Consider the following 12,061-nt stretch of genomic DNA (forward strand, 5'->3'; position numbering starts at 1 on the left):
GCTGAGTAAATTTTCTCATTATTGAATATGACTTTATGTTTCTTTTTGGGTGGATTCTTATCAGTTTTGATTTTTCTGACATATTCTGAAATTTTCATAAGATCTAGTTGATTTATCTAGTTAATTTTAAGGTTTTAAGAAGCAGGAAAGAGCAACTTCCCTGGCGGTCCAGTGGTTTAGACGCTGCACCTCCACTGCAGGGGGCGTGGGTTCAATACGTGGTCAAGGAACTAAGATCCCACATGCCACATGGTGTGGCCAAAAAATTAAAAAACAAAAACAGGAAAGATAAAAATATGAAGCACATAAACTTTGGTGATACCTAGAAAGAATTCAAACTGTTAAAACAAAAAAACCTTGAGGCACACAAACAGGTAGAAATAAAATGTATTTCATAAGCTTAGAATTGCATGGAAAGCTAAAAATGTGTAAATTACCAGAAAGAGTGAATTAGGATTCTGGGAAATGGCAAGGCATAATTGTAGAGTCCGCTAGAATCCTACCATAAACACATAAACATGGATGCAAATCTGCAGACTGCATGGTCAACATCTACAACGAAAGTAGGCAACACAAGCAGGGGGGCTGCTCCACAAACCAGACCCTGTGGTGTCACACTTGTGGGGGAGGATGGAGAGGGAAAGCTGCCTGGGGTACTCACAGGTCTGAAAATAGGAATTGGCAACAGCATTTCACTGGAGCACGCAGGCCAACTTGAGAACAGCAACCAAAACTGAGATGCAGGTTGCTCTTTGTAGTTGAATGCGAGAGCTCTGTGACAGGCCGGTGTTTCATGGTACTGAAGCCTTCTTAGCCATACAAGCTCTCTTCCAGGAACCCCAGACAGAGGAGAATCTGCTGGGAAGAGAGCCTGATTTGAGCAAGGCAGACAGTGGGGCAAAGGAAAGAAAAGATGCAGATTAAAGTAGAGAGCAAGGTATGAAGCCATGTTGTCTGTCACTTTGGGAGAATGACACAAGTCAGAGTTCCAGAGCCATGAAGCTCCAAAAGCAGTTGTGATCCCCACCTTCTCCTGAAGTACAGGAAATTTTGCTTCACTTAAAACATTAGTGAAAGAAAGGATTACAGTCAAACTCCTTACAAATTATTATGAGAAAAGAATTAGGAGCCAAATAATATCCCTAGAGGCAGTGGAATCCATGAAAAAGACAGGCTTACAAAACAGTGATATTTCAAAGTAAACTAAAAAATTTAGAAAATGATAGACACTATGAAGAACAACATAAAATAGAATTAGAAAAACTCAAATAAGATTGATTACAGAAAAAGGAAGATTTGAAAACAGATGATAGCACTCAGGAAGGAAAAGAAAATCATATCAGAATGTAGACTAAACTAGAAAAAACACAAAGCAAATAAGTAATAGAAAATGTCTTAAAGAGAAATACAAGGGACTTCCCTGGTGGCACAGTGGTTAAGAATCCACCTGCCAATGCAGGGGACACGGGTTCGATCCCTGGTCCGGGAAGATCCCACATGCTGCAGAGCAACTAAGCCTGTGCACCACAACTACTGAGCCTGGATTCTAGAGCCCGCAAACCGCGACTACTGAGTCCACGTGCCACAACTACTGAAGCCTGCGTGCCTAGAGCCTGTGCTCTGCAACAAGAGAAGCCACCGCAATGAGAAGCCTGCACACCGCAACAGAGTAGCCCTTGCTCACTGCAAGTAGAGAAAGCCTGCGCACAGCAACGAAGACCCAACGCAGCCAAAAATAAATAAGTAAATAAATTAATTTAAATAAATAAATAAATGTTTAAAAAAAGAAATACAAGATCAAAAGGAGGGCAGATCTTTTTAATTAAAAAATTAAAAATCAAAGGATTTAAAAGAAAACAAAAGATACATAAAGTAGAGACCTAATATACATGTAATAGGAATGTCAAAGAACAAGACTAAAAGAAATAGATCAAAACAAATACTAAAAACCCAATTTTAAAAAGTGTCCCTAAAATAAAAGACTATTTTAAAAAATACATTGAAAAGGCACACTGCCTATCTTGGAAAATCGGTTCAGGAATGCCAACACTGAGAGATTATCTAGTAAAATCACTGATTCGCGAGAGAAATAAAATAACATTGTCATCACCAACACTTTATGCCAGAAGGTAAGAGAGTAACATTCTAAAAATACTCAAAAGAAAATGGCAAGCTGTGGGTTTTATATCCAGCCAACTGACTTTCAGGTATTGATATAAAGACCACCGAATACTGATTTCATCACTCAGGGAATATTGTTTCCAGGAACGGTCCCTGTGAGAGAACAAGTTTTAGGTAACCAACAAGAGAGATTTTGACATAAGGACTGTGGTGAGCATTACATTTATTTTACCAAAAGAACCAAAATTAAATGATCGTTATTAGGGAAACAGTATAGAATGCAAAGTAGATCAGCCACAATTTCAAAGAATGGAGGGAGAAAAGAGAGTATATGTGAGTAGTTGAATCAACTTCCTGTTGTCACATTGGTATTAACTAGGAGTAAGTACTTCAAATAAGTTAGGGAAAAGAGAAGAGGTTACTAACAATATCGATTTAACGTTGGAACAACGTTAATATTTCATGCAGACAAATCAGTAAAAATAGTAAGTAAAATGAAATTAACTGTATGTAGTGGTGGTATAGCCTCTCCGAGAGGAACTTTTTCAAGTGACTTTAAAACACAGTAAGTTGACTGTACATGCTTACCAAAATATATCCTAAGGACAAGAAATAACTGCCCCCCCAAGTCAGCTGTTTTTATTAATCCCAGAGTTGGTTGTAGTATTACTGAAGCTGTTGGGTGTGTGTTGTGGGATAATTCAAAGTAGTAATTATGTACATATCATTAAGAACAGGTGTGGTTGTTAGATGGTAAAAATGTAAGATTAAGGTTGATTTACCTTGTACTCCTGATTTTGAATTCAAAGTATCAGTAGAAACTGATAAGGTATTTTAATTATAAAAAATCCATATTATTTAGCCTTGTAACATGAAGAACCCAGTAGCAATGAGCCATGCTGGTGCACAAATTGTGGTCTCCAAATACCATTTCCCACTAAAAGAATTTAGTGCTCTTTGGGAAACTGTCTGATTCCAGGTCTTGGGCAGGAAATACACAGTGTGAGCCTAGAATATCTTGACCTAGCAAAAAGCAAGAAAGCTATAAATAAATAGATAGATGGATGGATTATGACAAAAGGACTCAGTAGCCAACCTGAGTAAACTTCCACTGACCAAAGATGGGACAGTTTGAACAACAGTAGGATGGTTATTATGTTGTATCAAAGCATTTGATATGTTTAAGTCTCTAAATTCATAAAGTGATTTAAAAAAAAAACTTACTGATCACTTTTAGAGGATTCTAGGGAACTAGTTCATTATTCTGAAAATTGGTAAATAAGGGAAATGAGCACTTGTTTTTCCTGTACAATCTATATCTCGAGATAATCAATTAGGTGATAAGGGAAAGTTGTTCTTTGTAAGCATTCCTGCTAACAAAGGAGGAATGATATCATTGGAATACCACCATTTTACAATCCTTATATACTAAGGGATCTAGACATAACTGTTGGTGGCTGCTAACATCACAAAAAGAGAATCAGACATTATGTACCTCCTGTGGGAAGTACACAGCACCATCTCTGAATAGTATTGCTGAAAAAAGAAATATGCGAACCTGAATCTGACCAAGACTCTAGACCTAACTATGAATTTAAAGGAAATACAAGAGACAGATGAACATGTTAAACACCATGAGAACGCAATCAGCTAAATTCAGACCATTGAAACTGCAAACCAACTCTGTTTATTCAACAGAAAATTACAAGGGAAAGAGATGGAAGGGACACTAAAGATACATATTGCCCATGCATGATGTATGGATTTTGTTTACTTTACCAATTCAGACTGTTTTGAAACATCAGGAAGAAAATGAACACCATCTGAATAGTTGATCTTAAGAAATTATTAATTTTTAATGTGACAACAGTACTGTGGTTGTGTTTGTTTAAAAACATTTAGTTTTGGAAATGCAAACTAAAATCTTTTCAAATGAAATAATGTTAAATCTGGGACTTAAAAATAATCAGGGGCTTCCCTGGTGGCACAGTGGTTAAGAATCCGCCTGCCAGTGCAAGGGACACGGGTTCGATTCCTGGTCCGGGAAGATCCCACATGCTGCGGAGCAACTAAGCCCGTGTACCACAACTACTGAGCCTGTGCTCTAGAGCCCGTGAGCCACAACTGCTGAGCCCACGTGCAACAACTACCTGTGCTCCGCAACAAGAGAAGTCATCACAGTGAGAAGCCCGTGCACTGCAACAAAGAGTAGCCCCCACTCGCTGCAACTAGAGAAAGCCCGCATGCAGCAACAAAGACCCAACTCAGACATACATACATACATACATAAATAAATAAATATTTAAAAAAATAAATAATCGGATGGGAGTGAATACATGGGAATATGATGAAATAGAATTGGTCATGTATTGACAATTGTCAAAGCTGAATGATAGATGAGATTTATTATATTCTCTCTGCTTTTGAATATGTTTGAAAACTATAATTGAAAAACAAATTGAAAATTTTTAAAGGTGAATTCAGCAGATTTTTTTTATTATATAAATTTCAGGCGTACAGCATTATAATTTGACATTTGTATTCACTGCAAAGTGATCACACCACAAGCCTAGTTACCATCCATCACTGTTATAATTGACACCCTTCACCCTTTGCACCCATCTCCCAACTCCCTTCCCCTCTGGTAAGCACTAATATGATTTCTGTATGTATGAGTTTGTTTTTCTTTTGTTTGTTGGTTGGTTTTTTAGATTCCACATATGAATGAAATCATGTGGTATTGTCTTTCTCAGTCTGACTTATTTCATTTAGCATAATATCTTCAGGGTTCATCCATGTTGTCAGAAATGTCAAGATTGCATTCCTTTTTATGGCTGAGTAGTATTCAGTTGTGCATATATCACATCTTCTTTATCCATTATTCCATTTTATGGACCCTTAGGTTGCTTCCATATCTTGGCTGTTGTAAATAGTGCTGCAGTCCACATAAGGGTGCAGATATCTTTTTGAATTAGTGTTTTCAGGTTCTTCTGGTGAATACCCAAAAGTGGAATAGCTGGGTTATATAGTAGTTATGTTTTTGAGGAACCTCCATACTGTTTTCTAATAGTGCTGTACCAATTTACATTCCCACCAACAGTGCAGGAAAGTTCCCTTTTCTCCACATCTTTGCCCACACTTTTTATTGGTTGTCTTTTTGATAATAAGCATTCTAACAGGTGTGAGGTGATACCTTCTTGTGGTTTTGATTTGCATTTTCTTAATAATTACTGATGTTGAACATCTTTTCATATATTTGTTGGCCATCTGTATGTCTTCTTTGGAAAGATGTCTATTCAAATCCTCTGCCCATTTTTTAATCAGGCTGTTTGGGGGTTTTTGTTGTTGAGTTGTATAAGTTCTTTATAATTTTGGATATTAACACCTTATTGGATACCTGATTTGCAGAATATCTTCTCTCATTCAGTAGGTTGCCTTTTCATTCTGATGGTGGTTTCCTTTGCTGTGCAGAAGCTTTTTAGTTTGATGCAGTCCCATTTGTTGATTTAGTTTCCCTTGCCTTTGGAGTCAGATCCACAGAAATATTGCTAAGCCTGAGGTTAGTGAGGATACTGCCTATGTTTTCTTCTAGGAAGTTTATGGTTCAGTTCTTACATTCAAGTCTTTAATTCTTTTGGGGTTAATTTTTGTGCTTAACATAGTGGTCTAGTGGTCTTTTTCATGTGGCTGTTCAGTTTTCCCAGCACCATTTATTGAAGAGACTATCCTTTCTCCATTGTATGCTCTTTGCTCCCTTGTTATAAAATAATTTTCCATATATGTGTGGGTTTATTACTGAACTCTCTATTTTGTTCATTGATTTATGTGTCTGCTCGTGTACCAGTACCATACTGTTTTGATTACTGTAGCTTTGTAGTATAGTTTGAAACCAGAGAGCGTGATACCTCCAGCTTTATTCTTCTTTCTCTAGATTGTTTTGGACATTTGGGATCTTTTGTGGTTCCATACAAATTTTAGAATTACTTGTTCTAAGACTTCCAATACTATGTTGAATGAAAGTGATGAGTGGGCATCCTTGTCTTGTTCCTAATCTTAGAGGAAAAGCTTTCAGCTTTTCACCATTGAGTATGATGTTAGTTATCGGTTTGTCATATATGGCCTTTATTATGTTGAAATACACTCTCTCTATACCCACTTTGTTGAGAGTTTTTATCATAAATGGGTGTTAAATTTTGTCAAATGCTTTTTCTGCATCTATTGAGATGGATTATATGGTTTTATCCTTCATTCTGTTAATGTATGTACCACGTTGATTAATTTGTGGATGCTGGGCCATCCTTACACTGCTGGAATAAATCCACTTGATTGTGATATATGACCCTTTTAATGTATTGTTTGCTAATATTTTGTTGACAATCTTTGCATCTATGTTCATCAGAAATATTGACCTGCAATTTTCTTTTCTTGTGGTGTCCTTGTATGGTTTTGGTGTCAGGGAAATACTGGCTTCATAAAATGTGTTTGGAAGGTTTCTCTCCAGTTTTTTGGAAGAGTTTGAGAATTCTTCAAAACATTTTTCTTTGAATGTTTGGTAGAATTCACCAGTGAAGTTGTCTACTCCTGGGCTTTTGTTAGTTGGGAGATTTTTTTTAATTACTGTTTCAATTCCCTTGCTAGTAATGAGTCTATTCACATTTTCTATTTCTTCATGATTCAGTTGCTAAGATTGTGTGGTTCCAGAAATTTATCCTTTTCTCCTAGGTTGTCCATTTTGTTGGCATATAATTGTTAATAGTCTCTTATGATCCTTTGTATTTCTGTGGTATCAGTTGTTAACATCCCCTCTTTCATTTCTCATTTTATTTATTTGAGTCGTCTCTCTTTTTTTTCCTTGGTGAGTCTAGCTAAAGTTTTGTTGATTTTGCTTATCTTTTCAAAGAGGCAGTTCTTAGTTTTGTTGGCCATTTCTATTGGGGTTTTTTTTTGGGGGGGGGGTCTCTATTTCATTTATTTCTGCTCTGATCTTTATTATTTCCCCCCTGCTACTAATTTTGGGTTTTGTTTATTCTTTTTCTAGTTCCTTTAGGTGTAAAGTTGGTTTATTTGAGATTTTTCTTGTTTCTTGAGGTAGGCCTAATTGCTATGAACTTCCCTCTTGGAGCTGCTTTTGCTGTGTTTTGTAGATTTTTGGTATGTTGTATTTCTGTTTTCATTTGTCACTAGGTATTTGATTTCTCCAGTGACCTATTGGGTGTGCAGTAGCATGTTGTTTAATCTCCACGTTTTTGTGGGTTTTCCCATTTTTTTCCCTTGTGATTGATTTATAATTTCATACCATTGTGGTTGGAGAAGATGCTTGATACGGTTTTATTTTCTTGAATTTATTGAGACTTGTTTTGTAAACTAACATGTCATCTACCCTGGAGAATGTTACATGTGCACTTGAGAAGAATGTGTATTCTGCTGCTTTTGGATGGAATGTTCTACATATATCTGTTAAGTCCATGTGGTCTAACGTGTTATTTAAATCTTCTGTTTTCCTTACTGTTTTTGGTCTGGATGATCTATCCATTGATGCAAGTGGGGTGTTAATGTCCCTTACCTTTATAGTATTGCTTTCAATTTCTCCCTTTAAGTCCATCAGTGTTTGCTTTATATATTTTGATGCTCCTCTGTTGGGTGCATATACATTTATAAATGTTACATCTTCTTGCTGGATTGACTTCTTTATCATTATGTAATGCTCTTCTTTGTCTTTTATTACAATCTTTGTTTTAAAGTCTCTTTTGTCTGAGTATAGCTACTCCAGCTTTCTTTTTATTTCTATTTGCATGGAATATCTTTTTTTATAACTTCACTCTCAGTCTGTGTGTGTCCTTTCTTCTGATTAATTTTACTACTTTTATCTTTTAACCTTCATGCTAGCTTTATAAATGATTGATCCACTACTTTTATTATACCATCTTCAGTGAGATTTTTACTTTTGTATGTTTTCTTATTATTAATTAGTGCCATTTCTTTTCAGCTTAAAGAAATCCCTTTAACATTTCTTGTAGGGCTGGTTTAGTGATGATGAACTCCTTTAACTTTTGCTTATCTGGGAAACTCTTAATCTCTCCTTCAATTCTGAATGAAAACATTGCTGGGTAGAGAATTCTTAGTTGGAAGTTTTTTTCTTTCAGCACTTTGAATAGTCATGCCACTCCCTTCTGGCCTTTAAAGTTGCTGTTGAAAAATCTGCTCATTGCCTCACGGGGATTCCCGTGTACATAACAAGTTGTTTTTCTCTTGCTGCTTTTAGGATTTTCTCTTTATCCTTAACTTTTACCATTTTAATTATAGTGTGTCTTGATGTGATCCTTTGGGTTCATCTTATTAGAACTCTCTTGGGCTTCCTGGACCTGGGTGTCTGTTTCCTTCCTCAGATTAGGGAAGTTTTAGCCGCTATTTCTTCAAATAATTTTTCTGGTCCTTTCTTTCTCTCTTTGTTGTCTTCATCTTCTAGGACTCCTATAATGCAAATGTTTATTCCACTTGTTGTCTCCAAAGTTTTGTGAGTTATCTTCACTTCTTTTTTTCTGCATTTTGCTGCTCTGTCTGGGTGAGCTCCACTGCTTTGTCTTCTGCTTGCTGATTCGCTCTTTGTCCTCATCCTGTCTGCTGTTGAACCCCTCTAGTGCATTTTTCATTCAGTTACAACTTCTGTTTGGTTCTTTCTTATATTTTCCGTCTCTTTGTTGAAGTTCTCATGGTGTTCATCCATTCTTCTCCTGCGTTTGGTGAGCATCTTTATGACGATTACTTTTCAGTCTTTACCAGGTCCATTGCTTATCTCTGTTTTGTTTAGTTCTTTTTCTGAGGTTTTAATCTGTTTTTTTGGTTGGAACATATTCCTGTGTCTCCTCTTTTTGCCTAATTCTCTGTTTGTTCGTATGTATTAGATAAATCAGCTATCTCTTCCAGTCTTGAAAGAGTGGCCTTTTTTAGGAGATGCTCAGTGGGACTCAGGGGTACAGTCCTGCCTGGCCACCGCAGCCTGGCACTCAACGGGTGTCCCCTCTGTGGGCTCTGTGTGCCCTCCTATTGTGGCAGGGCAGCGGCTGCTGTGGCGTGCTGGTGGGCAGGGCTGTTGCTCGCGTGGCTGTGAGGCCCAGCTGAGGCTCAGGTGGGCAGGGCTCTCAGCAGGGCAGACCCGTTAGTGCTAACAGGTTAGAGGGAGAATTTCAGTGCTAGTGATAGCAAGGTAGCCTGAGATCACAAAAAAGGCTGCTGCTAGTGTCTCAGTCCCTAGGGGGCATCCCAGCTGGTTTCTCCCTCTCCAGTAGACGCTTTAAGATTTAGTAAGTGGGTCCTCTTCATGTGTGGCCCATGCCCTTTTCAATCTGGTGTTTTTGCACTTGTTTTTAGGTTGAGTGAGTTTGGGCACAGGCCCTTTAAGAGCAGGTTTTTCTGTTTAATACCAAGCAGGGCCCTATGGGGCTCCCGGGCACAAAGACTTTCTGTGTCCCCCATTTCTTTGATTACAGGAAATAGCTTTCATTCAGCCTCCATGACCTGAGTTCCAATGGGCAGATTCAAGCAGTTGTTAATTAGGGAAGGGAGGGGATGCGAGACCAGGGAAAAACAGTCAAGAGAAACAGTAGTGCAGCCTTGGGGCAAGGTCCTGGTTCCCCATCAGTGGATAAACAACAATATCTTTGAGCTGTTTTGGAGATACTGAAACCCCCTCCAGGTGGGAGAAGTTAACAATGAATGATGGTATGCTGCCCACAAGCCTGTAGACCCCAGACCAGTTGGAACCTGAAGGTTGATGATGCTGATGCTGACTTATGTCACTACCAACCCATCAGAAGAATGTCTATGAGCTGGTCACGCCCTCTTTGAATGATTGTTTTTTTTTTTTTTTGGCTGCGTTGGGTCTTTGTTGCTGCATGTCGGCTTTTCTCTAGTTGCAGCGAGCAGGGGCTACTCTTCGTTGCAGCGCATGGACTTCTCATTGTGGCTTCTCTTGTTGCGGAGCACGGGCTCTAGGTGTGTGGGCTTCAGTAGTTGTGGCACACAGGCTCAGTAGTTGTGGCTCGCAGGCTCTAGAGCGCAGGCTTAGTAGTTGTGGTGCATGGGCTTAGTTGCTCCACTGCATGTGGGATCTTCCTGGACCAGGGCTCGAACCTGTGTCCCCTGCATTGGCAGGTGGATTCTTAACCACTGCACCATCAGGAAAGCCCTGAACCATTACTGTAAAACTTCTCACTATCCTCTCCAAGTTGGAACACATAGTTTTTCGAGGCAGTAGCCCTCTGTTTCCCCCTTTGCTTGGCAAAGTGATAAAGCTATCCTTTTCTACTTCACCAAAAACTCTGTCTCCAAGATTCAGTTCAGCACCAGTGTACAGAAAAGCTGAGCTTTCAGCATCATGTTCTCTGCAGTTCTGTAGTTTTCCTGGTCATTTTCCCTATTGGTTTTCAAAGCCAGGTGTTCTGGGGACTCTGTCCTGTACAGGATTTAGAGGTCGTGATGCCAAGTGAAGGGTAGTTCCTATAATCAAAAAAATGGGGAACACAAAGTTTTTGTGCCCAGGCACCCTACAGGGCCCTGCTCAGTATCAGTTGGCATGCCTCATGTAGAGCTCAGATCCCTACCTCCTTTGTGGTCCCTCCTGATTCTGGATCGCTGCAGCTGGGGCGTGGGTCTTTCCTTGGCGAGAATGTGTCTCTGTCTCTCTTCCCTATCTTGATGCTGTCCTTTTACCCTTTGTTGTGGAGACTCTGTTCATTGACAGAACAGAATTCTATCAGTCCCTTAATTGTACCCAATATTGTAGAGCAGCAGTCTCCAACCTTTTTGGCACCAGGGACCGGTTTCATGGAAGACAGTTTTTCCATGGACAGGGTGGGGGGTATATTTCAGGTGGTGATGCGAGCGATGGTTCAGGTGGTAACACGAGCGATGGGAAGCGGCAGATGACACTTTGCTTGCTCGCCCACCACTCACCTCCTGCTCTGCGGCCTGGTTCCTAACAGACCACGGACCAGTCCACACCCTGGAGGCTGGGGACCCCTCTTGTAGAGAATGCATTCCTATTGACACCTTGAATTATGTCTTATGGACTGTAATGGAATACCACCGTTTCAAGAGTCTAATAATAGCTAACCTTAAGCATGTCTAGACCCTGTATTAATTGCCTTAACAGGCATTATTTTACTTAATCATCACAGCAGACCTTTAAGCTATATAGATAAAAAGTATTATTTAAAGATAAGGAAATTGAGTCTTTAAGAGGTTAAATATTTTATAATCCAGAGTAATACACCAAACTGTTGAACTAGGATTATAAAAGTTCTGATTCTGGAACCGGAGTTCTAACCACTATGGTTTACTACCCTTCCGAGAAATCTTTTTTATAGATTTCTTTTTATAGTGGTAAAATATACATTAACATAAAATTTATCATTTTTAAGTGTACAGTTCCATGACTTTAAGTAATGGAACCTTTACCACTGTCCATCTCCAGAACTTTTTTATCTTTCTCAACTGTAAGCATACAGTTTCATGGATACATGCCATAGATTTTTTGAAATGTTGTAAATACTTTCAGATGTTCAAAAGTTAATATTTTAAAATGTGTATTCTTAATAAATCATAGGAAAACCTTAATGATGTGTGAATGCTGATATTATCTGTATACCATCATAAATAAAAAATGATAGCTAATTCAAGGCGTCACTGATAATATAAGCTTCTTATTAGCTCATAAGAACACTGTTTGGGCTTCTTAATAAATAGTTTTACTAAATCCTATTTGGTCAAACTACATACGCAGTTGATTTCTTTAGTTCACTCACATAAACCATTTAATGTGAAAAGATTGACCACATTGGTCATTTACTCAGAGGATGGGGAAGCTCTAATGAAACTCCAGATCTAGAAGCCATTTCTAGAGAGCCTTCAGAGCCTGCAGTATTTACCTGTAATCTCTTCA

At 38.5% G+C, this 12,061-nt stretch overlaps 1 protein-coding gene across 5 annotated transcripts in view; it reads left to right on the forward strand.

Moving 5' to 3' along the window:
- Window positions 1-12,061, forward strand: part of RNF17 (ring finger protein 17) — a 129,971-nt gene that overhangs the window by 80,262 nt on the left and 37,648 nt on the right. The gene's annotated exons all lie outside the window — the stretch shown is intronic.

This window comes from Balaenoptera borealis (genome assembly GCF_965194805.1).
Source record: "Balaenoptera borealis genome assembly, chromosome: 18".
Taxonomy (NCBI): Eukaryota; Metazoa; Chordata; class Mammalia; order Artiodactyla; family Balaenopteridae; genus Balaenoptera; species Balaenoptera borealis.